The sequence below is a fragment of the Phyllostomus discolor genome, chromosome 12 (genome assembly GCF_004126475.2).
Source record: "Phyllostomus discolor isolate MPI-MPIP mPhyDis1 chromosome 12, mPhyDis1.pri.v3, whole genome shotgun sequence".
NCBI lineage: Eukaryota > Metazoa > Chordata > Mammalia > Chiroptera > Phyllostomidae > Phyllostomus > Phyllostomus discolor.
The window spans coordinates 65,218,499-65,245,494 of NC_040914.2; the positions used below are offsets into that span (position 1 = coordinate 65,218,499).

General features: G+C 53.7%; 1 protein-coding gene across 1 annotated transcript in view; it reads left to right on the forward strand.

Annotated features, from left to right (window-relative positions):
* The first annotated feature begins 1,472 nt into the window (after positions 1-1,472).
* The window catches only part of ST3GAL2 (ST3 beta-galactoside alpha-2,3-sialyltransferase 2), a 42,852-nt gene continuing 17,328 nt past the window's right edge, over positions 1,473-26,996 (forward strand). The window contains exon 1 of the mRNA XM_028501767.2: positions 1,473-1,694. The gene's annotated coding sequence lies outside the window, so the exon portion shown is untranslated. The remainder of the gene's footprint in view (positions 1,695-26,996) is intronic.

The window sequence follows — 26,996 nt, forward strand, 5'->3', positions numbered from 1 at the left end:
AGGGTGGATGAAATAATTTGTGTGGAGGGTGTAATTTTGAGGTGTATGGAAGAGGTCTCTCTCAGAAGAGCCTGGCTAAATTTTGGTCAAGCAGAGAATCTTTCTCACTTTATAGCTGAGGAGTCTGGGATTGTGGCTGAGGGTGATGGTCACCAAGCTTCCCCTTCAGAGGTCTGTAGCTCCCAGAACATCTGCACAGCAGATGGTAAGGAGGGTCTACCTGGGTAGGTGTGAGTCACTCTGATACTTGACAAATCAGGAATCCACCCCCCTACCTCTCACTCTCCACCCCCCCACCCCCGTTTTAGGTCAGAGCTCACCCAGAAGTAGCAGATTCCACTGAGCTGACTCTGTCAGAACCCTACCCAACCAACGCCAACAGAAACAGTTGTCCAAGTGGTTCCTCAGCCCAGCAGCAGCAGCAGCGCCTGGGAACTTGCTAAAAATGAAACTTCTCAGGCCCATTCTAGAGTTGATGGAACAGAAGTGGGGGCTGGAAGTGTGGGCGGGTGGGGGGGGTTGTCCAGTAACCTGTGTTTGAACAAGATCTCCAGGAAAATCTGACACACGCCAAAGTTGAGAACCACTGACTTACAGGCCCTTCTTCTGCTGTAGGGGATGAAACGGTGGAGGGTAAAACTGAGGTTAGCTTGGGCTTTCATAAAGGATTTGAGCTAGAATTGAAAGCGGGGAAAGGAGAAAACAGAAAAATATTGAAAATGTGTGCACTTTACCCTAAACAGTAGGGAACGGATGGTATCTAACAGAAAAAGAGATGAGAATGGAATGAGAAAGTGCCCCAGCGGGTGAGCGCTCCAGCAAACCCACAGACCCTCGGGCCCCCATTCCCGGTGGGTAAAACCCCACGCCCACGCAGCCACCCAAGCGATCTCCACTCGGGCCTCGAGGTAGCAGCCCATCCGCAGCTCCGCCTGGAAGAGCCCGGGAATGAAGCCACACTAGCCTCAAGTCATAGCTCTTCGCGAGCGCGAGTGGAAACGGTGCTCCGAGTGCGGTTCGCGGGGCGGAGGTTTCTCCTCCAGCCGCACTCGGCCGCAGCTGGCCACAGCCGCATCTGAGAGGCATCCTGGGCTAGTTCACACCTCCTGGGAATCTAGATACTCAACCCGGCCCGGGGCCCCAAACATTCCACATCCTGTGCTGGGTGCCCGGCCTTCTGGGAACCGATGATTTCCCATCCTCCCATCCCCCCATCCCCTAATGAGAAGTAGACCCCCAGAACCCGAGCCGAACTACAAAGCCCACAACCCCTGGGGCGCAGGCGCATTGTCTTTTGGGGTGGTAGTTCTGGATGCGAGGCACCCCTAGCGACCCAGCGGCAGCTGGACTCCACATCCCAGCATGCCCATGCGCGCGCGGGGGGAGGAGGAGGGAGGGGAGAGACCGGAGGATGTGAACGGGGAGGGGGCAGCCGCCCCCCTTTCCCCCACCCTTCCCTTCGAGCCGGGCTGGGGTGGGGGGAGGGGCCGGGCCGAGGCGGCGGCAGCTGCTCGCTCCGGTAGGGCAGGGCAGGCAAGGGCGGGACTGGCCCGCTGCGGGCGAACCGAGGAGCAGCGGAGCTAACGGGTCCGGACGTCGGCGGTGGCAGCGGCGGCAGCGGTGGCTTTCTGCCTGGGTGGAGGCGGCGGCCGGAGTGGCGAGCATGGCCCGCGCGGCGCCCCGCGCCGATTGAGGTGCGCGGGCGGGATGAGGGCGGGCGGGATGCTGGATGCCCGGGGCCCCTAGCTGCTCTGAACCTCTCTGCGCCGGCAGCTGGCTCGGCCCAGGGGCCCAGACCGGCCGGGTCCACCCCGGCAACTTCCCCGGGGTTGGGGCGCTGGGTTCCCCCATGCGGGCGCGGGTCCGTTTGCATTGGCCTCAATCCCCATCCCAGCCTTCTGCTTCTGCACATCAAACCGCTCCCAGCCCTCCAGGCTCAACTGTTCCACTCCTTGGAGTCTGCTCCCAGCCTCAGCCCCAGCCCTGAAAGGCACTCCCTGCCTCAGTCCCGATTTCCAGTCCATTACCTAGTTCTACCCCCAACCCCGCCATTCCTGGTTTCTGCCCCATCTGGAGACCCCTTGCCCCGCTTTTCCTGGTGAGAAGCTGTCTTTGCACCATCAGCACCTCTCCCCTTTCCCCTTCCTGGCAATACCCCCTGGCCACCCCCAAAAACCCAGTTCTCCCTGATAAGACCTAAGGAGCTTGACTGCCTTCCTACTTTGGAGAAACTGAGGCACAGCACAAGCCAGGAACTTGGCCAAGGCCATGCCCCATTCCTGTGGAGTCTGGCCCGGACCCATCCCTCAGAATGGAAGAGTATTCTTCCTTCCAGTCATACCTCTGTGACTGGACCAAACTTCCCGGCCCCATGCTGCAGCTCTGGGCTGATCTCACTTTAGTCTCCCCTTTAGTTTTCTACCACTTCTGTTCCCCTGCTCCCCATCCTTCTCCATAGCCCACCTCTGGCCCCCTCTGCCTGCAGAGAGTCACCCACCCATTGTTTGTTTGCTCAAGTTAGCCTTTCCGTTTCTGTCTTGCCAACTGCGTCCACCTCTCATTTTGCCTCTTGCTTTAGAGCTGCGTAAGACACTGTAGAACAGTCTAAGGTGGTGTCAGGGGAAAGGGGAGAGAAGTGCTGGTGGTGGAAAGGAATTGGCAGCCACTTTTGGCCAAAGCTGCTGAGAGGGGTTCAGGGAAACAGTCCTTCCTAGCCAGTAACTCACATTCCTGTCTTGTCTTTGAGACAGTTGTCTAGAAGCTGGTTGGTGGTCCCTGTCCCTTCCTCTGGTTATGCCTGGTGGTCTCCAAAGTCCCTCTGAGATGGAGGGAACCACCTACGTTGGAGATGGCATTGGTGGTGATGGTGGCATAAGAGGAGTCTGGGAGACCACACCCTTAGGCCTCATCTTGCTTCAGCTGCTAACTTTAGAGGGGGTTGTCGGTTCAGGAAAGCGTGCCTGCCAGGTGCCCTGAGCTCTTTGTGGACCAAGACACAGTGTCTGTAGATGTAGGCGGTGATTTCATGTTTAGTTGTAGTGTTTAGGATTTGAGGAACAGAGAGAACCAGGGCTCAGAGAGGTGGTGCAGACTTGTCTGTATAATTCAGTTTTTTGTTTTCTTGTCTTCCTTCAGCAGATTTGCCTTTGGGTTATTGCTTTCTGGCCCAGTGCTCAGTTTCCCAGTGGGAAGTGGAGGGAGAAAGGGAAATCTCTGAGCCATCAGGAGGCTCTGGGAGTGTGTTGGGGTCCTGAACAGGCAGTCTTGATCTGAACCAGATGGTTCCCTGCTCCAGCATCCCCTCTCTCATCCCTCCCTCTTGGCTGAGAGTAGGATGCCTTTAACCTTGTAACTTGAGAATGGAGGGAGGGAGGCCAGGGGGCCAACTGTCTCTGTGTATGTTTATGTCTGCATCTACACACTCGTGTGCAAGCTTGCCAGGGGCCCGTGGGAGTGACTGCGTTCGGGATTGTATTGCTGCGATGTGCTGTGGCATGCTCACAGCCCTCTATGAACTTTATGAGCCCAAATCCCAGATAGGGCCAATTTCCAAGCCCCTGGGATCATGGGGCGTGGCTGCATGGCAGCATTTTCCCACATGCCAAGACTTTGGACCTGAGATACACCCCAGGGCAAGGACCACTCTTAAGAAATCTGTCTACCTGTGGTTGAGGAGTTCAAGAGAACAGCACTGGGTGTGTTCCCCTTTCCCCAGCCATGGCAAGAGAAGATCTGAGGGGTAGGGGTGTGGGGAGACTGGCGGGAAACTGATTCCTTTGCCTTGTTCTGTACCACATCCTGCCTTGTGTACTGTGTACTTGATTTTGGCCCCTATTAGACCGTGGAGGTTCTTCAAATGTGTCCTCATTTCCGAACTAACGCAACCCGGCTTGGTCCTTAGCACGTGGTAGGTGTTCAGGAAATGTTTGAGGGCCTTCTGATTAAGAGTTTAGGTCAGGATTCCTTGTGGTTGACCAGGTGTCCGAATCCCCTGGAGCGCTATTTAAGGCACAGATTTCTGGGCCCCACTCCAGTGGTTTTCCCATTCCGTCACTCTGGGTGGGGTCTAGAATTTGCACTTCAGCCCAGCTCCTTGGAGAGAACACTTTGAGAATCCCCAGTTTGGGGCCGTCAGTAGTTGCTTGGGATTAATCCAGGCAGATGTAAAGTCTTAAGAGGGCTGTTACTACCTTCCACCTTGTGCCTGTCCCCACCCGGTCTCATTCTTGCAGCTGTACTGGTTTGGCTTTTTCCTCTCACTCTCATGCTGCCCAGTGTTGGCTGGGTGAATGGTAGGGGTGACTTGTGGGTACCTGAGCTCCCAGCCCCACTGTAACCACACAGCAGACACTGCCCCATGGTTTTTGAAGGAAGGCCCCACAAAAGCAGGATGCTTAAGATCTGGGGCTTTGGAAGAGGGGCGTGTGCGTGGGGAAGTAGACACTGCACCAGGCCCTCATCTGCCCTGTCCTTGCCTCCCAGACCAAGCAGTTTGGGGTTCCTGCAGGGTGAAGTCCTGCCGTGGCTGCACACGGAGAGGAGGCCTAAGGATCCCTGAAAGTTAGAAAAGTGGAAGAAATTTCTTACATTGTGCTTTTAATTTGCGGAGCATTTCCTACCTGTTATTTTTCGGGGGGCTTATAAGACACATAGATATAGGTGGGTTACTGAGGAGCGGTAAGATGCATTCTGGGTCACACAGCAGGCCCCAGGGCTCCTGATTCGAACCTTTAGCAGACGGAGCATCTGCTAAACCAGTAGCTAGAGCAGCTGGAATAATGGCTGCTGTTCACTGAGCACTTTCTACCAGCCAGGCACCATGCCGGATGCTCGCCATGCTAGTTCATGAGATCCTCATAGCAGAAACATTGTCAGGCTGGCATATTGTCCCTGTTTTGTAGACGAAGAGGTCACACCTAGAGAACTTTGGAAACTTGCCCAAACTCAGACAGCTAGTAAGTGGAGGACCTGGAATTCAAACTCAGGTCCTTCTGACGGCACACCCCATGCTCTTTGTCATTCACGGTCTGCCTTACTCAGCACACCTTCCATTGTCTCTTGGGTTGTCTGCCCCCAGAGCCTCATGAATTTACTGAGCTTGGAACTGTGCTGGGTGGTGTGGAAGAGACAATGACCAAGTCACTGTCTCCTGGGAGGGAGCTGAGACAAGTACACCAGTGGCTACAGGGGAGGGCAGAAGTGGTGGCCAGTGGCTTATAGATTCTGAGGAGGTGAACGTCATCTCCACAGAGGGTTCAGAAGAGGCCTCTGGGTTGGGCCCTGGAAGGGCAGGTGAGTTCCGGTAGTGCCTGTGGGCCGGAGAGGTGTGCAGGCCAACAGGTGCTGAGAGTGGCCATCACGGCACTTCTAGGGAGTCTTCCCTTTTGGTTGGAGCATAGGAGATGTATTTCAGAAACCAGTGAGAAGGTCCTGTCTGGTTACAAGCAACAACTTGGCCGACTTCGGCAGGAGAGAACTTCCTTGGAAGGCTATGGGAACTCCCAGAATCAATGAGATGACTTAGGACCCAGGTCCCCTTCAGGGTCTTAAGTTGAGTACATAGCAACCAAAGGCCAGCCTCTTCATGATACCACTGTCCCCAGAATAAATACGCTCCATCCGTGCTCAGTAATTTTGTCAGCACCACCTGGGATTCACCTCCAAGGGATGAAATGCCTGGTTGGCCCAGCGTGGGCCATGCTCTCTTTCTTGGTCCCGGAAGGGCTGGTGGCATAGTGGGTAGTCCCCCCAGACTATATCCGAACACAAGAGTTCAAGGGAGAGAAAATGGACACTGCAAAAGATCAGTCCACACATGTGCTCGGACGACTTGAACTGGCCAGCGGGAAAGGGAGCACTTAGGCCTGGCAAGTTTCTGAGCGGGCAGAGGGCAGACTTGCAGCAGGGGATGGCTGACCAGCGGTCAGAAGGGGATGCCCAAAAAAGAAGGGAGGGAGGTGTCGGAAAACTATAGATAGCGTCCAGGTGAGACCTAGTGAAAGCTGGAACTTGGCAGTAGAAATGGAAAAGAAGGAACTGATTCTAGAGAGATTGCGAAAGTAGGTATCATCTTCTGGAACAGAAACGTAATTGGCTGGGGTTTGACATTTCAGTGCCTGAGTGGGGAGGCTGGCTCCTTTAGCTGAAAAGGGGCAGTCAGGGGAGGGAGAGTTTGCAGGGGAAAGTGAGGTGTCTGTGCTCTGTGTGAAGGGCGCTGTGTGAAGGGCGCCGACAGCACACCCAGAACCCTGGTGAGCTCCTTCCTTCTCACTTCCTCAGGGCTGCCTGCAGCCCTGAGGAGGTGGCACCCAAAGCCCCGGGGGCCCTGTACTTCCAGAAAGCAGCTGGGGCTTCGTGAGGAGGCTCAGCACGTCTGAACATCTTATCACACTTCAGCCCCGGATGGGCTTCCCCTTCCCTGCTCTCAGTTCCCACGTCCCAACTCCTCCCGCCCCAAGTTCCGCATACCCAAGCCCTTGCCAACTAAAGGGCCTGGCCCAGCTCAGCGGGGACCTTAGTTTGAGGCTTTCCTCTCTCTCTGCTCAGAATGCTTGTCGACAGTAAGTCCTTACTTACTACCAGGACAAACATCTCCAAGTGGCATTTCCCGAAGAGACGGCCTGAACTCTGCTTGCTGTGTGGGGAAAGCAGGCTTTACCTCCAGTCACGCAGCGCGCACCGGGGATGCCCATGTGCGTCCCTAACCAGCCACTCTAGAACACTTGGTACTTATCTATAACTCATTATTGTAATTACAACATATTGTGTATTGAGCTTTCGTGTTGTCATTGCAGATCTATCCTAAAACTCCAGGGCATAAGCTGGTCTTTGAGCCGCCCGGACTTTCTGGCTGAGAGCTGGGGAAGTTTCTTCCAACAGGAACTGGGAGGAAGGGACCACGTCCTCTCTGGGGTAGGAGGAGGAGGAGCTAGGCTGAAGGGAAATGTATCCCCACAGAGTCTCAGAGGGACGGTCATCTTCCTGGGGTGAGGAGGACTGTTCCCTTCAATTCTAGCTCTTGGCATTCAAATATGCGTGATGTTTTGCCATCTATGAATGCAGAGCATACTACCATGTGCAATGAGGTGAGCTGGGGACGAGGGAAGTCTGGAGGAAAATACAGTTTATTTAAATTGTTATATCAATGCTAAATTGGTATTTGTATAACGGTAATATTAAAACAAAAGAAATGTCAAAGCCCAGCCGGTTGAGTATCTGTTCTGGGATAGAGTGTAGATAAGCATCCTCAACCCTGCTGCTTCCTTCAGGGGGGTGGGGCCCTGCCAGTGAGGGATCCCAGAAAGGGTAGCTGACAGACAGCGCTGGCTGCTGCGGTGGGAGGGGAGCCCGCTGCACAGGGGGCGGGGTCTCCTGCCTGGAGCGGCATTATTCTCTGTCTTGTAGTCCTGGATTTCTCTTCTTGGATCATAATCTTTGTTTGTTAGCATCCTTTTCCCTTTTCTGTCCTCTTCCTCTCTAGGGTCAGGGCAGGAAACAGGCCAGAGGGACCCAGAAATCAGCCCCACCTCTGCACAGTTAGGGCACGAGGGCCCTCCTGCTCTCAAAAGGGCTGAGTTGCAGGGCTCCAGAGGAGGCAGGGGGCCCTGTGGTGTCAGGGCCTGACCCAGGGACCCCAGAGAGCCGTCCTCACCCTGCTCCAGCTTTTCTCCAAGGAGCCCTTCAGCTAGAAAGCCCAAGCACCGTGCGGCCAGCAGCCGCCTCCCAGCCTGAGCAGATCTGCAGCCTCTGAGGGAGAAAATCAGCAGCACATGCAAATAGCTAATAGGTCTACAGGGAACTGCTCTGGTGGGGGAAAACCAACAAGTTATTTATTTGTGTGGCCACAGGGAATTTGGAGGGGTAGTGAAGAGGGGAAGCTGAGAGGTGATTACCGGAAGAGGCACAGGTGAGGGAATTGCGGGGTGGAGTGAGCCCCCCACCCCCCGCCGCTCCTATAGCCCCCACAGCTTTCCTCTCCTCCTCCACTCCCACTCCCTCCTTCCTTTGCAGAGTCCCTTTGGGTTTCAAAGGGACATTAGTAGAAACTGGAATCTCCCCTCTCCGTAAGTAGAGCTCTGCACAACTCTTCGTTGCCACTCAAGTTTAGTTACAGACAAGATACCGGTCATTTGATACTGGTGGCGAACTGCAGCCAGAGTCAGGAGGAAGTGACAGTCTCAGCAGGCCTGTGCCGCGTGCTTCGGCTGTGCAGGTGGAGGAGACGGCAGCCAAAGGGAGTGAGGCGTGTGGACGAGGCAACAGTGGGGAGAGGGCCTCTGAGCTCCTCCTCACTCCCATCTCCCTTGGGTTTTCGGGGGAGGCATGTGCGCCTGTGGACGCCAGGCCACTAGGGAGTTTTCAGGGGTCGGCCTTGTCTCTGTTCCACCCTGTCCCAGAGGGTTCAGTGTTTCCCTGGATCCGTGCTTGTCGAGCCTCTGACTGCTTCCGGGGGCCTCCAGCAGAGCTCAGTAGGAGACCCCAGGCACCACAGGTAGCAGGGACAGAAAAGCCTGAAGGGGGTGAGGGGAAGAATGAGGACCCTGTTCCAGCCCTTCCAGCGCTGGGGAGCCAACATTGGCACTCCCTTGGATAGGAAAGTGCTGTGCGATGGGGAGTAGGGTGAGCAATTTTATTTGAAGCCGGTTCAGCCACAGGACAAAGTGGCAACTGTGTGGTGAAGGCATTTCCACAGTCCTGAAAAGCAGTTCACAGCTTGACCCTAAAGCAAACTTCTAGGGTGAATGTGAATTCTAGTCTCTCAAGTAGCATTTCCTGTCCTTAACACAGAAGATACCCCACCTCCCCTCAAACTGGGTGATGTATTTTAGAGGGTGTCTTCTTTCACTCAGGCTGCCCATCCTAGCGATTCCTGCCCGTCCTGGGCCAGATCTGTGGGCCTGCCCTGCCGTTCATGCTTTGCAAAAAGAAAAGAAGCCATCAGGTCCTCTGTTGGCAGTGAGTGAGGCCGAGGTGAGGCCTGGGCTGGCAGAGGGCCCAAGGGACTCCGGGTGGGGCTGTTTGGCTCTTGCGAAAGGGAAGCAGCTTGTTTGATCAGGTGTCCCCTCCGTGGTTTTCATAGTCCAAGGCCCACTGTGCTTGGATGCATGCAGAGTTCTCACTGCCCTAGCTACCCACAGGGAGGCTGGTGCTGCGTGACCCAGGGCAAGTTGTTGCCCTGCTCTGGGCCTCAGGGTCTTCATCTGTGAATACAGAATTTGAAGACCCGCTCAGGGATTTGTTCTCAAACCATGCATGGTAGACCCGGCAGAGGCGCACCGTAATCTGAGAGGGGAGGTAGTGCTGGGGCCACCGGATTCCACAGTGTGGTCCTGACGTCCACGGGAATCACTTTGACCGCTCTCCTAACCTGCTTGGAAGCGCTGATCGGCGGCCATCCTGCTCTGCTGTCTCTCTGGAGAACTTGGGCTCCCTGACGCCAGCGGAGCTGTCCCCTCGCCTCCCATTGTCCGCACGCCCTCAGCCCTTGCTCTGGCTGTGTGCCGGGTTCAGGCAGGAAAGCCCATCTGGGCTCTCATTACATTCCTCCCTTCCTGCGTGCCACCAGTTAGGCCCTGGGGTGACTGTTTACAGGGTTCCCATCCCTTTGTGCTCCCAGTGTCCCCACCCCACCCCCCGTGCCCTGGGCTCTGCTCTAGCCAGGTTTTTTCTGCCCTCAAAGCCAAGGCTGATCTTGGGAGGACAGGGCCAGGTCACTAGCACAGACATGTGGCAGGTTGGCTAAGAGTTGAGAACAGAGCTGGAAGGGGATGCAGAGGCCTGAGCTGGAAGGGCAGGGGATGACTGGGGACCTTGAGGAGACGAGTTTGGGCAGAGCGTAAGGTGTCTTGGATCATGGCCAAAGAAGGAAGGGTAAGATGGGGTAGTCTGGTCCAGAGACGGGCCTTGAGGCTCACCCTGGCAGGGAGGGAGGCACAGGATTTCACCCCTGGCTGGACTGGTCACACAGGACTGTGCTCACAAGAAGTGTGGGAAGGGTTGTTAATGACTGTCCTCCACAGGCTGCAGGCTGCCGGCTGCCAAGGGTCAGTCTGATAAGAGGAAGGAGATAGACTCCTTGAGTTTTATCCCCCTGACAGCTGCCTTCTCTCCGCCGGCCCCACAGGCACTGACAGTCTATTGTGCTGCTTTTGCTCTATCTCCTCTCCTTCCTGAAATGCACAGGCCCTGGCTTCAGCCCAGCTGGGTTTCCCCTGCCTGCCCGCCAGCTCCCTTCCCATCTGTGGTCAGATGAGGTCCGCACTGGGGGAGGGTCAGTCCTGGCAAGACTGAGCCAGTTCTGCGCCTGACCTCGGGGTGGGAAGCCATCTAGGGTGGGGCCAGGGCTCTAGGCAGAGCAGCAACTCCCAGACCCGGTCGGTCCATTTTGGTCTCAGGGTCACCTGCCGCTCAGCCAGCCAGACCTGGGGCCGTGGGGCTTTTGGGGAGTTCCACCTTTGTCACAGAGCCTTGGGAGATCCAGCTGTTTTTCGAGAAGGAGTGGGGACGGGGATCTGATGGAGTTTGTGCGGGTCGCTTTGGCCTCCCTGAGTAGATTGAATTGGAGGGGTCTCTGGGGTAGATCTAGGGCCACTGTAGTGAAGGATGCCAGTTCCTTGGATGATGTGGTGATGGTACATGTGGAAAGAAGCAGAAAGATGAGCAGTTCAGGTGGTAAAAGTCAGGTGGACTTGGTCAGAGGTTGCCTGAACAGGACGCTGAAGGAAGAAGGAGCCGAGAATGACTCTCACCTTTCAGGTTTGGATGGATGAGTCTGGTTTGGGGCAGATTGAGTTTGAGGTATTTTGGGGTGCCTCTAAGGTATGTCACCTGGGGGCAGCATCCAGAAATGAGTGGGATAGATGGGTCTGGAGGGCAGGGGTGAGTCAGGCATTCTTTGCAAAACCAGGCACCATTCTTAAGAGGCTGAGAAACAGGTTTGGAAAGGGTTCCTCCCAAAATCCGTTGCCAGAGGTAATGTAACCTGGGCTCCTGACTTTCCACTGCATTCCTTGTCCTCCAGGGTCAGCTCCTCTTCCCTGACAACTTCAGCTGAAGACCCTGCCCTGCGTAGTCTTCCCTGTGGGTGGGGGCTCTGATGGTGGGCACTGCTGACCCCAGCCCTCCCAGGAAGGCAGAGCCAAGTGCGTTGGAGCCTCCCCCACCATCTGCCCATCTGGGCAGTGTCTCTGGCTGAAGAGGGACTTGGGTCCTACCCAGATCCCAGCCGCTGCTGGGAATCCCAGAGCCACTCCTGTTCCTGTGGGCTCGTGGGCCTCTAAGCTGGGCTGACCTCTCAAGGAGGGGGTTTTTAGGGACAAGTTCAGGGCAGCCCTTCTGCCCAGATAGCAAGCGATACTGTCTTGAGTGGCTTTTAAAAAATTGTTTTAAAGGAAATGGAAAATGGTTATATGTGTGTACAAGATTGTATCAGTTGGACTTCTTCAGTTACAAAGGCCAAAAATCTAGAGTGCCCTTTGATAAAAGGGAAGCTGTTGACTCGTGCCTGAGAGACTTGCTGGCTGCACGCAGAGAAGATGAGGGGCTCAGACGACACCCCTGTCACCCTGCCCTTCTCCGTGGTGACGCCATTCAGTTCCCTGTGGTAGAAGGTGCCCGCCGCCTGTGCAAGTCCCCACCCCCTGAGCAACCCTCGCCAGGATTCCCGCAGGAGTCATGGGATCACTGGGAACTGTGTCCCATGCCTGACTTTGAACCAAGCGTGGTGGCTGGGTGCGTTCAGTGCTCTGGTTGGCCAGGCCTGCGTTTCACAGCACAGACATGGTTCCCGAAAGGAAAATGGGGTGCCATTCAGTCTAAAGACCCCATGTATGGGGGCAGCAGGCAGTGCAGGGCGTGCATTGGGGCCCTGGGAGACTTTCTGGTGACTCCCAGCCTGACTGACACGTCAGAAACACCCAGCAGACACACTAATAAGGATTTATTGCCATTTATTAATTTACCTCGTTAAAAACTAAATGCTAGAGTGTAGAATGGAACTTAGAATCACTGAGTCATTCCATTTACAGACCCAGAAGTGGCGGCTGAGAAGTTTGCCGTATATCCTGAGAACAGAAGGCAGGTCATCTGACTTGCAGGCCGAGGGCTCTCTCCAGAATGATGTGCAGCATCTTGTAGGGAGGAGCCCCTCAGGTACCCAGGCTGCCACCCACAAGAAGCCGTTCATCCCCTGCACTTCAACAGAGAGCTGACATAGGCAGACTATTGCAAATGCCATTTCTTTGTGGTGGCCCCTGGCCCCTTGCATGGTGGTTGGTGTTAGGCAGGAGTCTGTCTGAGATGGGGGAGACGCTCACTGTGGCTTACTTAACCTGTCCCAGTAAAGAGAAGAGGCACTGACCCTATCCTGGCCAGCTTCTGCCTCATGCCGCCTCCGTGCCCTCTCGGTCTCTTCCATCTTCTTGGCTCCTTGAATGCTTCCTGCTGTGTGTTGTTTCCTGCCAGGGCCTGGGTGCGGATGCAGCTCCAGGGCTGCTGTGCTCTCTGGATTATGTTGGAGTGTTTCCTGTGGGGGAGAGGTGTGTGGCTCCGTCTTCTCCCTTGGAACAGAGTGCCCAGCACAGTGGTGCTAGTTTCCGGCACAGACAGAGCATGATTTTGGCCTCAGTTCCCATCACCCCCAATTTGTGAGGGTCCAGATATTTGACCCAGCTCGGCAGAGCCAGGAGTGGGGTGTTGTAGAAAGAGCACTGGGCTTCGGGCCCAAGGTTTAGCCAGAGGAGATCTTGCGTTCAGTCTGACACATGCTTCTTGCCTCAGGTGGGTCACTCCCTGGGCTTGTGGGCAGGTGAGGGAACGCTCTCCCTGTGAGGTGAGGGGCTTCAGGCTATCGAGAATCTGAGCGACAAGTAAACAAAGTGCTAGATGTCCTGGAAGCTGGCAGGCAGGTCTCACCAGCTCCTAGGTGCCCTGGGAGTGAGGTGGGCTCTTCTGAGGTGGGGGCTAAAGTCCTCTTTCACTCCGACCACCTATTTCCTCAGGCACATTTCTTCCTGCCCCTCAGATATGTGCTGACAGCCAGTTCTCTCCGGAACTGTCTGGCGGCCCAGACTGACCAGCGTGCTCTGTCTGCCCTTCTTGCTCAGCCCCCAGAGGTCTCCACTCTGCCTCTTTCTGTCTGCGGCTGTGTCCTGAGCCTGGGCCAGACCTCCCTGTTCCCTTGGGCTTAGCCACGTCGTCTGCTCTTGTCCCTGCCCCCTTCCTCTCTGGGAGGCTGCAGCTCGGTAGGACCTCGGGTACATAGTGTTTTGCAGCTTACAGTCATTGCTTATTTCATCTTGGCAGGGACTGCGAGATAAATAGGGCAGGCATTATCATGCTCATTTTACAGATGGAGGGCCTGAGGCCCAGAGAGGTATGATTTGCCCAAAGACACAACTGGCAAATAGCAGAGCAAGTCCTGCAGTTGAGGTCGTCCAGGTTTAGTCCAGGGTGTGCGGTAAAATGTTAACTCATAGGCACATATTGGGTTGGGGATACCCCAGTCTCACCAAGCAAGGCCAGGGGCATGAAAGCAGGCCCTGGCCCCACCCCTTCACAGCCGCAGGCCGCCCCTGTACAACCTGTGTCCCAAACAAGCACCATCGTGTGGGCCATCCCCATGTGACCAAAGGTATATAATAGAGCCCGACAACAGAGACCATTCCATGGGGACCGTCATAATGGACCCCAGTCTCTGTATTTATCCCCTCCCGCTTTCCCCAGAGTTGACGACAATAATGCCTGTCACGTCGGATCATCTCTGCAGGGAGCAAATATAACTTGGGCCAGCTCCGGGAGGAGGAATGGCTGAGGGGACTGGGAAGGGTTCCTCTCGCTCACACGTGCCCCATACCCTCTCCCTCTCCTTTCCCCCTGGGGTGGTGGGTCAGAGGCAGTGAAAGGGGAAGGCTGCCTTTGTGCCTACTCACAGCAGCTGGTACCGCCGCTTTCCAGAGGTGGCAAAGCGGATTACCTAGCAACCTTGGGGATGGTTGTTCCTCCCAGGGGCCCTGCCAGAGGCAGTCCTGGCATATGATCAGCTCCTCAATTTAGAGGAAGATGGCTCAGCCAGAGCAAGGGGAAATGAAAGCAGGCGTGTGTTGGGCGTGACCCAGCCTGCAGCTGTGTTCTTCAGTTCACCAGCTACCTGCCTTCTCCGTCCTGGAGACGAACAGCAGTGACAGAAGGAAGAGCGGGGCACAGGGCAGGAGTCGGAGCAGGGAGTTACCCAGCACCAGGCTGGGCAGGAGCAGGGCCTCTAACTGGAACTTCCAAGATCTCCGTTGGAAAATTGATGTCCAGACGACACAGCAGTCGAGCAGAGGGCTGCCTCTGAGCTCCTCCATCTTTTTACTTCACTTGTCTCCACCTGAACTCCCGGGGGAGAGAGGGGACGTTGCTTCCTTTTAATTTCCTGGTCCAAGCGTGGACACAGACACCTTTGGGTTTCCATTAGCATAGCTGCCACGGGCTGACCTTTTCAAAAGACACGACTAAAGATAAAAGAGGAACAAAAGAAAGCTAAAGATAGAGTGTATGCAGAATAAAAACAGTCCGGCTCACAACATACAGGTTACTGGTTTGTCTCTAAAATACCCTACCCCACTAGAGACACCTGCCCTTGGGGCCAGCACACCTCTGCTCCTGGAGTCTCTGGCCTCCCAGCTCCGACCTGTCTCCCGGTCTAAGGCACCCGCAGCACACAACCCACCACGAATCCGCTCCAGGACAGCTGTTCCCCCTCCTGCTTGACTGCCTGTCCCACCCTCCTTTCTACCCAGGGCTCACTGGTTGGAGGGGGCAGTGTGGCTCCTTCCTTAGGCCGCATAGGGGATCGGTACCTACATGATTATACCTTGTAGGAGTGCCATTTATTCTTAGTAATCCTTGTTCTGGGACCCATTTCTTGACACAGTGCTCAGGCCCCAGCTTAGCCCACAAGGGCTAAGTGGGCTATGAAAGGGCTGGTGGTTCTCCAACATTTGATTTTGGCAGGAACTGTACAAGTCTCCCCACCTGGTCCCTTGCTCCCACTGGCCACAAAGCTAGAAACTGATAAGCTGTCCTGGCTGATGGAAGTTTGGGGATGAGTCGGGGGAAAGATTGTTTTGTTTCTTTAAAAAGCACTTTGAAGTCACCTAGTCTAGTTGAAGGAAGTAGGTAAGAACCTGACCGCAAAACTGAGCATCCAGGCCCCCGCCAGCCGGTGCATCCCGTCCGGCGCTTGAGTGGTGCTCAGGAGCCAGGTCTCCACACTCCAGACCGCTGCCCTCCAGCACGCACGACGCTCCCCTTTCACACCAAATGTTCAGTCGCCAGAAAAAAAAAGTCAGAAAAACCACCGCCCCACAGGGAATTGTGGGGGTAGCAGAAGGGAGGTTGTTGTCAGTCACAGTCCACTGTCCCTGCGCTGCCACAGCTGAAGCCCTGCTGAGAAATTTGCCCCGTGCAAAGCAGGCCCCTCTGCCTGCAGCCCTGGTTGTCGCTTTCATGGCATTGCGTGGTGCCAGGAGCTTTGGCAGACGTTCCACTTGAGTGGCTTGGCCATGAAGACTGAAAAGGTAAGCCAGGGGTCTTACCAGCCCAGTGGGGCCTCGCTGGGGCTGACGACAGACAGCCTTGTTCTCACCTGCCCCTGCAGGCGAACACTGGCCCCGGCTGAGGGAGCCGCACTGCTCCTGACTCCCAGCCGCTGGGTGGGAGAGGGGCTCTGTTGGACTCTCACGTCCCAGAGGCCCCATCAGCCCTCTTGGGGCTGGAGCTCGTCCTGTGTGTCAGCACTTCTGGCCAAGCCCATCCTAGGATGTGCCCCAGGAAGACCTGGGGCCTGCCGCCAGGACTCCTGCTGGGCCGTGTGCCACGACTGACTGCACAGACCCCAGCCCTGCGGCCTCCCTGCCAGTGAGGCCAGCGGTCACCTTGCTTGTAGGGCCTCCTTCTTGCACGTCACAGTTCTGGGGCTTGGGTAATGACCTCTCCCCTTACATACTCCCCTGCCTTCCCATGGAGGGTAGATGCTAGAGTTTTAGGTCGAGTCCTTCGACTCTGGGCCTGGGCCGAGGCCTGGCTAGAGTTTTGAGCCACCGAGACTGGTCTGTAATCTAGAAGCATAGCTCTTCCCTTCCCTAGGTGTGCGTTGGTAGGACTCGCGTGTGCCCTGGCTCAGCCCTTCTCCGTCAGCCCCTTCTGGGCTCCAGCGGGCCCTGGCCGCCGGCAGGGGGCCAGACTTCCAGTGCTGACAGGTAGAGGGAGGGGGGCCCAGTGCAGAGCCCCTTGTCATGGGCCAGGCTTGGAAGGGGCAAGAGAGGAGGGCGGTGGCGGAAAGCAGAAACACCTGTCCTGTTCCTTTCCCCCAGGTGAGGGCAGGAGTGATCAGATTTGGGAATTCCTGGTGTTGCTCTCCAAGGGCTGGGAGAAAGAGGGCCGCTGGGAGTTGCAGGGAAGGGGGAAGCCCTGCCCCCTCTCTGCCGTCTTGTATGAGTCACCGCTCCTTCAGGAGAGCACTTGCTCTTTGCCTCCGGCCCCTCGTGCTTCCTCCTCAGTCTGCATGCCTTGCCCTGCGTGTTTCAGGGAGCTGTCTGGGTGTGCTGGGCTGTGTTTTCATGGGCTGAGCCCCTGCCACGTGGGTGCACGAGGTGGGGGCGAGAGGGCTGAAGGTTACTTGGAGAAACCATTTACTTCTCTTTAACCCCCTTCCAACCAGGGTGATGGAATGAGTGACACTCTCTTCTACACATCGTCTTAGACCCACCCTGGTCACCCTGGTCCTCCCACCTCAGGGGAGGGAGGGTGTGTGTGTGTGTGTGTGTGTGTTTGGGGGGCCAGCGTTGGGGAGGATTGGATTAACCCACGGATTAACTCTGCTCTGAGAAGAGTTACAAAGGGGAGTTCCCTTTGGTAAGAGTGAGTTTGGCCGGGACCATGATCCTTTTTCCCAAGGGGGCTGTATGTAAATCGAGGATTGACCCCCTCTTCTGGAAGCCCCGCCTCTGCCCTCCACTGGTGCTCTGGCCGGCTGTGCCCGTCGGCAGGCCTCGGGGGTGGGCTGTGGAATCCTGTCACCAGCTCCTGTCTCTTTAGAAGGCAAGGCCCACAGACGGGACCTGGGATGCCCGTCTCTGAGGTTAGCTGCCCCCTGACACCCTTGGAAGGGCAGCCCTCCTCGGGGACCCCTGGGTGGTGGGAAGCCTGGAGGGGCTGGGGAGAGGCCCAGAGCAGAGCAGGAGCTTCAAGGCCCTGGAAAGAAGGGCTCTGCTCTAGGGCAGCGAGGTAGCTGCATACAAGGAGGGGGAGGCCTGGGGCTCTCCCGTGCTGTCTGCCACTCCGGGTAGAGATAAATAGTTGCTGAACCAACGCCTTCTCATTATTCTTTTGGGATGCAGATCATAGCCCAGACATTTAGACGGGCAGAGGAAGAGGAGGGCTGGGCATCTTCTCTGCCTGCAGTAGGAGTGTGATCTAAATCATAAAGGGGATGAATAGCCGAGCCACCTGGTGCTCTAACCTTGTGTTTCGAGGGAACTAGAGCAGACTGTGAGCACCCAGGTCCCTGACCCTGGGAGGCAGAGCTGGGCAGTAAGGGCTAAACCCCTAGCTCTCCAGATTCCCCTCTGGTTTCCCCTGGGCCACCATTCACTTATCCCACTCCCTGCTTTCTTTAGAAGTCCCCAAAGAGCCCCGGCTGGTGTGGCTCAGTGGATGGGGTGCTGGCCTATGAACCAGAGGGTCACCGGTTCGATTCCCAGTCAGGGCACAAGACTGGGTTGCAGGCCAGGGCCCCAGTTGGGGGGTGCACAGGAGGCAACTGAACATTGATGTTTCTCTCCCTCTGTTTACCTCTCCCTTGTCTGGAAATTAATTAAATAAAAAGAAGTCCCCAAAGAAATTTAGATTTGTTTCCCGGTCTCCCACCTTCAAGGTCTTTCACTGTCTCCTGCTTCTCTTAATGTCTGAGGCTTTCAACCCTGTGCAGAAGCCCCTCATTAACAGTCTGTTCTAGACTCTGCCAAACCGTGGCACACAAACTCTGGGTCGTCTGATGAGGTGACAGGCTCTGTGACCCACAAGCCCTGCCACAAGATGGACGTGGCACTCCTTTCTGTGCAGCCTCGGGGTGAGGGTCCCTGGGGCAGAGCTGACGCTGAAACCTCAGGTCTGTGCTGTCCACCACACCCCCAGGAAGCCACTGCCTGCCGCTGCGGGGAAGGGAGAGGCCCTGCTGCAAGACCCCGGCCTCGCTGCCCTGGGGGAGGCTGGGGCGGGGCTCCGGGTGCCGAGGAACCGTGATGCCTATTCAGGGTCGTGGGACTCCAGCCCACAAGAGTTGCCCAAACTGGGGCTGGGGCTAACAAACCTGAGGGTGGTGGTTTGGGGTTTTTTTAAAGATTTTATTTATTTATTTTTAGACAGAGGGAAAGGGAGAGAGAGGGAGAGAAACATTAACGTGCGGTTGCCTTTCATGCACCCCTACTGGGGATATTGCACACAACCCAGGGATGTGCCCTGACTGGGAATTGAACCAGTGACCCTTCGGTTCGCAGGCTAGCACTCTATCCACTGAGCCACCAGCCAGGTGGCTCTACCCACCAGCCAGGGCAAAACTGTGGTTCTTAATGTGTGAAAACCTGGAGCATAGGCACTGAGCTAGGGTCATGGGACCCTAGCTTCTCATCCTTTATGCTTCTCATCCTTACAGAAATCCTCCGAGATGGGTGACATTCCCATTTCACAGATAGGGACACAGATCAGGGAGGTTAAATGGTTAACAGCTGGCAAGTGGCAGTGCCGTGATGTGAACTCAAGTTTTTCTAGGTGTTTTCTTTGGGGAGGTTTGCCTGGAAGGGGGCTGTGAGCTGGGGTGAACAGATGGGAGATCCCACGAGTCCTGACCAGGGAGGGTTTGCAGCCAGCAGCCTGCAGTGCCCGGGGGGCCGCCCAGAGGGGGTTCCACGTGAGCAGCCCCAATGAGTCCCTGCTGACAGAATATTAAGAGTGGGGCACTCCGTCCATTCCCACAGCCCAGACAGCTTCCATCGCTTTTACACACGTACCTTTCCCACTGCCTCCGATGTGTGGAATCGGGTTCATACCTGAGGCCTCATGGTTCTTGGCAGTCCACGAGAAGGTAGAGAAAGCTTTCACTTCTGGAATGTCAGAGCTGGAAGAGTGGGGGCAAAATGTCATGATCCCTTTCATCTGCACACTTACATAATGATTTATAAAAATGGCTTCAAAGCACTTTTCCATTGCCATTATTTTTGTTGTTACAACCCTGGGGTTATATAGAGAGGTGGTCCTGGGACACATCTGTGTTGATGCTTTCTGCGTGTCGGCGAGTGCCAGGTCCTGTAGTGATAAGAAGTGATGAATTACAAATGACATGATCTCTGCACTTAGTTTGTATTTTAAGTGGAGGAGATAGACACATCTTTTCAGGTTCTGTGTAGGGTCGTAATACAGGTTCTGGCACAAATAACACCCCTAATTTTTATTACAAAATCACAAGCATGTAATTCTGTAAAATAACAATATCACACTCAGGCACACCATATGACATTTTAGGTGAAGTGTTCAAATCAGAACTAAATCATTACACCCATATTATTACCCTACCAACCACACTCAAGTAGGCGTTACTTCTGCCGGACCCTGTATATATGGGCCAGATTTAGCCTATGGTCCCAATCAGTGTATAACCCTTACAAGGTAAGGTATCGTGAGAGGTGAGGCTTAAGAGGGTGGCCTGATTTGGGGATCTCTGGATGCAAGTGTTATGGAGCCTGACCTTGACCCCATGCATAAGGGTACCCACTGCCATCTGGGATGCTTTTGAATGCAGGAAGGTGGCGAGTGCATGTCTGACGTGCCGAATGGATGTGCTGAAGAGGCAGTTGAGAACGTGGGTCTAGAACCCAGGGCAGAAGGGCAGGCTGTTAGGTTTGAAAGGGGTACGTAGTAGAGAAGCAAAGAAGAAAAAGGGGCTGAGGGCAGAACCTTCAAGGTGCCTTAGCAGCTCCCACGAGGAAGGTCTGCGTCCAGAAAGTGGATCGCAGAGACCTGGAAGTCCGAGTGCTGGTCAGCAGGAGCAGGTGGGGATGATCATAGAGGAAGAGGGTGGTTTCCTCATGGTTAAACATTCGTGGCCTGGAAGGAAAAACAGCTTGTCGCCTGGTGACGGCCTGGACTGGAGTTTGGCTCTGGATCCCGTTCCTCCTCTGATGTAATGGAAACTGAAGGCTGGGCCTGCTGAAGGCAGGGTGGGGATGGGAGGAGAGTCGGCTGGGCCTTTCATCAAGGGTGTCCCTGTGGCCAAGATGCCTTTCTCCCTGTGGAACGGTAAAGCGGCGTGGAAGAGGAGCTGAAGGCTGGGGTGGCCTTCCCCGGCCAAGGTTGCTAAGACCACCTGTGCCCACCCTGCCCTCACCGCAGTGCGGACTGAAGTGGAGAGGGGTGGGGGCGGGAGAGCTGTTTTAATTGGGGCTTTTGACCAGCTTACCCCAGGCTCTCGCAGTCTGCGTGCTTCCGTGTGCTGGCTGGAGTTCCGTGAATCTCACTGGAGGTGGTTTGATGTGCCTTCCCTGGAGACGGTGCTGGCAGGGGTCCCTTGTTCCCTGGTACGAATGGTTCAGTCCAACTCGTCCTGTCAAGATGGCACTGTAAATTTATACTCTCAACACATAGCAGTCATACGTAAAGAGATAAAATTCTAAACACAAAGTCATGCACCCCCTCCCTCCCCCCACACAATGTGATAAACACCTCTTTGATTTCAAATGGGACGTGGACACAAAGAAGAGGGCAGGGCTGAAGCTGCAGGCCCACTGGTCCGAGTCTGCAAGCAGGCAGAGGTAGCCAGAAATCGGGGGTAACAGAGCTATGAAGTGCTGTACATGAAGCGTGGAATTAGAACTAGTTCACTGCCGGACCCAGGGCTGGGAAGATAGGCTGGAAAAAAGTTGCTTCCAGCCCTCCCCTGGGGCCCTCACAGCCTGGATGCAAGCAGAGCTGGTGCCATAAGGTTTTATTCTAGATTGGGAGACCCAAAGGCCCTGGGGAAGCAAAGGTGAGAACCCTTTGACAGGGAGAGAAAAGTAAAATACTAGAGAAAAGAGGAGCTTGCATAGTGAAATTCAGAAACACATGAGAAACACTAATGTGGAAAAAAAAGAACAAAATCAAAAATTTCTCCCAGAAGAAATGAAAATAACAGTCAGAAAAGTCTTTCATATAAAGTAGGTTTAGGATCTGCAAAAAGATAAGGAAACGTGATTCATTAAAGAAAGAAATTATGAAAGAGAAAAGAAAAGGATATATGAATATTAAAATTTAAAAAAATTTTTTTTAAAGTTTGACTTTTCTTCTTTATTTTTTTTATTATTTATTTATTTATTTTTAGAGAGGAAAGGGGCGGGGGGGGGGAGAGAGAGAGAGAGATATCAAATGTATGGTTGCTGGGGGCCATGGCCTGCAACCTACGCATGTGCCCTGACTGGGAATCGAACCTGCGATGCCTGGTTCACAGTCCGAGCTCAATCCACTGAGCTACGCCAGCCAGGGCGAATATTAAAAATTTTAAATAAAAAATTCTAGCAGTGAAACATAGTGTCATTTGAGTTTGGAAGAACAGACAGGTCTCTAGGAGCCTGGACCCCGAGAAGTCGTGAGCTGGGAGCTGATGCTGAGGGGTCTGCCTAGAATGCAGCGCAGACAGACACGGAGCACAGGTTGACGGGCTTCCGCCCGTGCCCCGCAGGAGTTCCAGACCTGAAGAAACAGTGTGAACACCAAACAGAATAGATACCCCGACATAAAATAGTGAAACTGCAGATGAAAATAAAGAGAAAATATTAAAAACTACCGGAGAAGAAAAAGAATTCAACCAGCTGACAATTAGGCTGACAGACATCTCATCAGCACTGGATGCCCGAGATGGTAGAGGAGTATCGGGGAGGCTGGAACCCTAGATCCAGCTGTCACTCAAGAATGAGGTAAAAGAAAGGTGTTTCTTGACACGCTAAGACAGCTTTGTCACCTGCAAACCCTTGCTAAAAGAGCTACTGAAGGTGCACTTCAGTAGGAAGACAAAATAAATCAGGGAGAAGGAACAGGTTCCTAGCACTAATATTGGGCACAGAAACTGACATATTGGCACATTTAATTAACTCTAGACAGTATATCAGGATGCTTTCTGCTACAGGTAGTAGAATAACCCACAGTGACTTAAACTCTAAAAAATATTTAACCAGCTTATAACGAGAAGTTCTGGGGCTGGGGTAGTGGTCCTGTATTGGCACGAAAGACTCCAAATCATTCTACCATTCTGCTCTGCCATCTTCAGGGTGTGAGAGTTGCCTCCTTGTGGTTGTGAAATGGCTGCTGCTGCTCCAGGCATCACAGCATCACCTCATAGCTCCCCATGCAGGGAGATGCTAGAAGAAAATAAGCTGTCTAAGGTGCTTCCTTTTCTAGGAGAATCTAAGAAGACCCCAGCAGACATCTCCTCATGTCTCATTGGCTTGAGCTGGTCCATCCTTAGAGCAATTCCTGATGAAAGGGAACAGGCTCACTGTAGTTAGCTTTAAGCAGGCTTTCCCTTTCTCCTGGGACTGAGTTCTTTGCTGTCTGAACAGAATCAGGATTCTGTTGGCAGGAAAGAAGGGGGAGTGGTTGCTGGTAGGCAACCAACAGCATCTGCCACAGATGGCAAAACACACAAAAATCCAGTGTCTAATTTGGTTTTTAATTTATAAAGAAAAACAAATTGCTAACCACATTGTCAAGGAAGAGTAAGATAGAATAAAGTAGAGAATTTCATTGTTAAGTCACACCAAGTTTCTGCCTGGTCCAGAGACTAGCACTGCTGAACACTAGTCTTCATTTCCAAAATGTACGTACGCGTGTGCTAACATTGTAAGATAAACACTAAAAGAAGAGGAATGTCATTTCCAAAACAGGAAGGAGGAAAAGTGGTAGGAGGGGGAGAGCATTGGATTGCTGGGGGCAGCGGCGGGGGGGAAGTCCTCAAGAAAAATTAATGGAGAGAAAACACGAAGTAAGATAGTAACGTAAGTCCAAATACATAGTACGTGTAATGGCTTACATGCACATGTTAGAAAAACTACCAGATTGGGTAAAAAGCAAGTAAGAAATCGACCATTGCCGGGACAGACCTAGTCAGCAGGACACAGAGATTAACAAGAGCCACACTGGCCATCATCACAGGCGGTGCTGTTCTTTAACTGACTTTCTGTTCTTTGCCCCAATTTTCCCTCTCTCCCCGACTGTTTTTGCCTGGCCTCGTCTGCCTAGCACATCCCTGGACACAAACCAGCCACACCGGCGCTCCTCGAGCCGGTGTGGGAGAGTGGCAACCCCACATCCTAGTTCTTCCCTTGGGCCCACGCCCACTCATGCCTCAGAGCCCAGCATCCTCCCCTTGCAGCCCATTTCCTAGGGTACACCACGGATTCTCTGGCAATAAATACTTCTCTAGGACTTCATTGACAGTTAGCCAGAGTGACCATCGTAGATTTGGAAAACATTGTTAGCTCTTGCTTTCTGGTTTCCTGGCTGGTGAACGGGCAGCATCAGAAGTACCAGAGCTGCAATCTCAGACTGGGTGGCAGGGCAAGGTGAGGTCTCCGGCACAAAGGCAAGGGCTCAAGAGGCAGAGGCTGCCTGAGGGGACTTAACTGGGGGACAGGGAGGCCTGGTCACTGGGATAACTTGGAGGGTCTGTGGGGGAGGCTGCTGCCAGGACGTTGCTGTGCCACGACTTCAGGTAGCTAAGCACGTGGAGGGGGTGCAACCGGTTCTCAGCCACTTGAAGGACATGCCTCACTGGGTTTGAGACGCGTGAAGGAGGGGCTGTCGGGTTTCCCCTCAAGATAATGACTGGCACTGCCCCCTTCCCCAGGGCACCTTCTGCCCTCTGCTCTTGGCTCACCCAGGAGGCTGGGAGTTGCTAGGCAGGTAGGGATCTGGGGCACAGTAAACCCTTTTGGAAGGCAGTAGACACTTGTGGAAAGAGCATGGGCCTTGGAACCACCAGACCTGGAGTGGCGTTAAAGCTACGTCACTTCCTGCCTGGCTGACGTTCAGCTTGACCTTGTTCAGTCGACCTCGTTTAGCCCGTCTTGGGACTTTCGTGCACACCCTCCAAATCATGCAGTGGGAGCAATAATCCGTGGTTTGATGGCTTTACGTTGTGGCTCTGGGACATGTTCTCAGGCTCCATGGCAGTGGGTGGAAAGAGGTGGCCTTCATCGGTATCTTGGGCTGGGTTTTTTTTTTCTTCTCCCCATCCCTTTCAGATTCAAGCAGCCTCTGTCCCTGCGCCTTATCCCACCCCCCATCCTCTGCGCCTTGTTTTGACATGTCTTTTCTCTGCCTGCCAAGAAGATCGTGTTCAGCTGCACTGGTCTGAGGCTGTGCTATCATCCTGTGCTCCATTAGGTTAATCTGATGGCTTGTCTCCTGGGAACGGACCAGAGAGTGGCCCTAAAACCGCCCTAGCCTCTCCTGTTTGGGGGCGGCCTTTGCTGCTCAGTCCCGTAGACCTGCTTCTCCTCTCCTTTACCTGTGACCTGACTAGGGCTCTTAGCTTCCTTTAGTTCCTGTGTCTGCTCAGGCATGCATCCCCTGCTCGGCAGAAGGCCCTAGGAGGAGGGAAATTATCCACTCTTCAGAGCCTTTGCTGCCCCTGACCTTCTGGATTCTGGCCGTTGGTTCCTCTCTTCTCTCTCAGTATTTCAAGCTCGTCCAGCCACTCAAGGGACATTTATGGTTAAAATGGCCTCACCAGATTTGCTTAACCTTTGACCACAAACCTACAAAGACCATACATAGCATGGCCCTGCCACCCGCTACATTTTCCTTGTTACCCTTCTCTCGTAGAGAACCGTTTCACAGCGGATCTCTGTAAATTTGCAGCCTCAACAATAAAAAGACCCTTCTCATTTTTCTGCCCCAAATGCATCACCCTGTGTTCCAGTGCCCTGTGCTCTGCTGTGTTTCCTGTTTCACAGGTAGGCCCTGCCTGAGTAGGTGCCGGCTCCTGCCCCTTTGCTACTCAAGGCCTTTGCTTCTCCATTCTTTCCTTCTCCTGTGGCATTAACTTGTTCCTCTCCAAACATTCTGCGGTATCTCTCAACTTAACCTCCAGTCCACTTTATCCCGCTCCCTTTCCTTTGGTAACATCTTGATTGAAGTAGAATTCACGTATCATGCAGTTCACCCATTTCAAGTATACGATTCAGTGGTTTTTCGTCTATTCACATGCTTATGCAACCTTCACCGCAATTTTAAAACATTGCGTCACCCCAAAAGGAAACTCCCTACCTATTTGCAAATGCTCTCCACTTCCCCCAACCCCCAGCGCTAGGCAGCCAGTAATCTACGTCAGAGATTTGTCTCTTCTGAACATTTCCTATAAATGGAACCATATGATATATTCTTTTATGATTATCTTCTTTCACTTAGCACAGTGTTTTCAGGGTTCATCCACGTCATCGTGTGTGTCCTTCCTCGTTACGGCTGAGTAAGGTCCCAGCGTGTGGGTGGTGCACACTTGGTTAGTTCACCGGTCGATGGAATGTTGGGTTGTTTGCACATCGGAGCTGATGTAATGTTTATAACCATTTGTGTACAAGTTTGTTTTTTTTAAGATTTTATTTATTTATTTTTTAGAGAGGGAAGGGAGGGAGAAAGAGAGAGAGAGAGAAACATCAATGTGCGGTTGCTGGGGGCCATGGCCTGCAACCCAGGCATGTGCCCTGACTGGGAATCGAACCTGCGATGCTTTGGTTCGCAGCCCGCGCTCAATCCACTGAGCTACACCAGCCAGGGCTTGTGTACAAGTTTTGCATGGACATGTGTTTTCATTTCTCTTGGGTATATACCTAGGAGCAGAATTGCTGAGTTATATGGTAATTACTCTATGTTTAACCTTTTAGAAAATATTTTATTTATTTTTAGAGAAAGGGAAAGGGAAGGAGAAAGAGAGAGAGAGAAACATCAATGTGTGGTTGCCTCTCACACACCTGCTGCTGGGGACCCGGTCTGCAACCCAGGCATGGGCCCCGACTGGGAATCCAACCAGGACACTTTGGTTTGCAGGCCCGTGCCCAGTCCACTGAACTAAACCAGCCAGGGCTGTGTTTAACTTTTTGAGGAACTGCCAGACTGTTTGCCAGAGTGGCTGCACTGTTTCATAATCCCACCAGACTTGTCTGAGGGCTCCTCACTAACACTTGTCAATGTCCTTTTTCGTTATAGCCATCCTGGTGGCTGGGAGGTGATACCTGATTGTGGTCTTAATTTGCGTTTCCCTGATAGCTAATGATGTTGCACACCTTTTCATCTGCTTTTGGCCATTTCACAGCCAGCCAGGTTTTCACCCCTACCATACTCTGGGTCAGCCATTGTGAAGGTCACTGCTGACCTCTGTCTGACCACAGAACAGTAGGTTCTCAGTCATGTTGTATTCATTTTTTTTTAAATTGACACAGTGAATTCTCCTTCGTTCTTGAAACACTTTCTTCTCTTGGCTTCCTAGATACAGGGCCAATTTTCCTCTGCTGCACTGGCCGTTTCTTTCCTGTCTCTCTACTGGCCTCTTCCAGACCTTGGAGTGCCTCAGGGCTCTCTCCTGGGCCACCTTCTCTTATCTGTGTCAGACCCTCCCTAGGTAATTCCTCCCAGTCCTGTCGTTTTAAAAATAAACTCTCATGACCCTCAAATGCATCCCTCCAGCTCTGGCCTCATCATGAGCTTCAGATACATGTGTTCAATTTTCTCTTGCCATTTCCGCATGGATGTCTAAAGAGCATTGCAAATTTAATAAGCCACAAACAGAACTCTTGCTTTTTCTCACTCAAACTTATTATCCCTTTCCTGTTTCTTCTGTATCAGTGGATGCCACCCCTGCTACCGGGTCGCTCAGGTCACAAGCCTCTGTGCCACCCTGACTGGGGTCTACCTCTCCCACCTCCACCCCA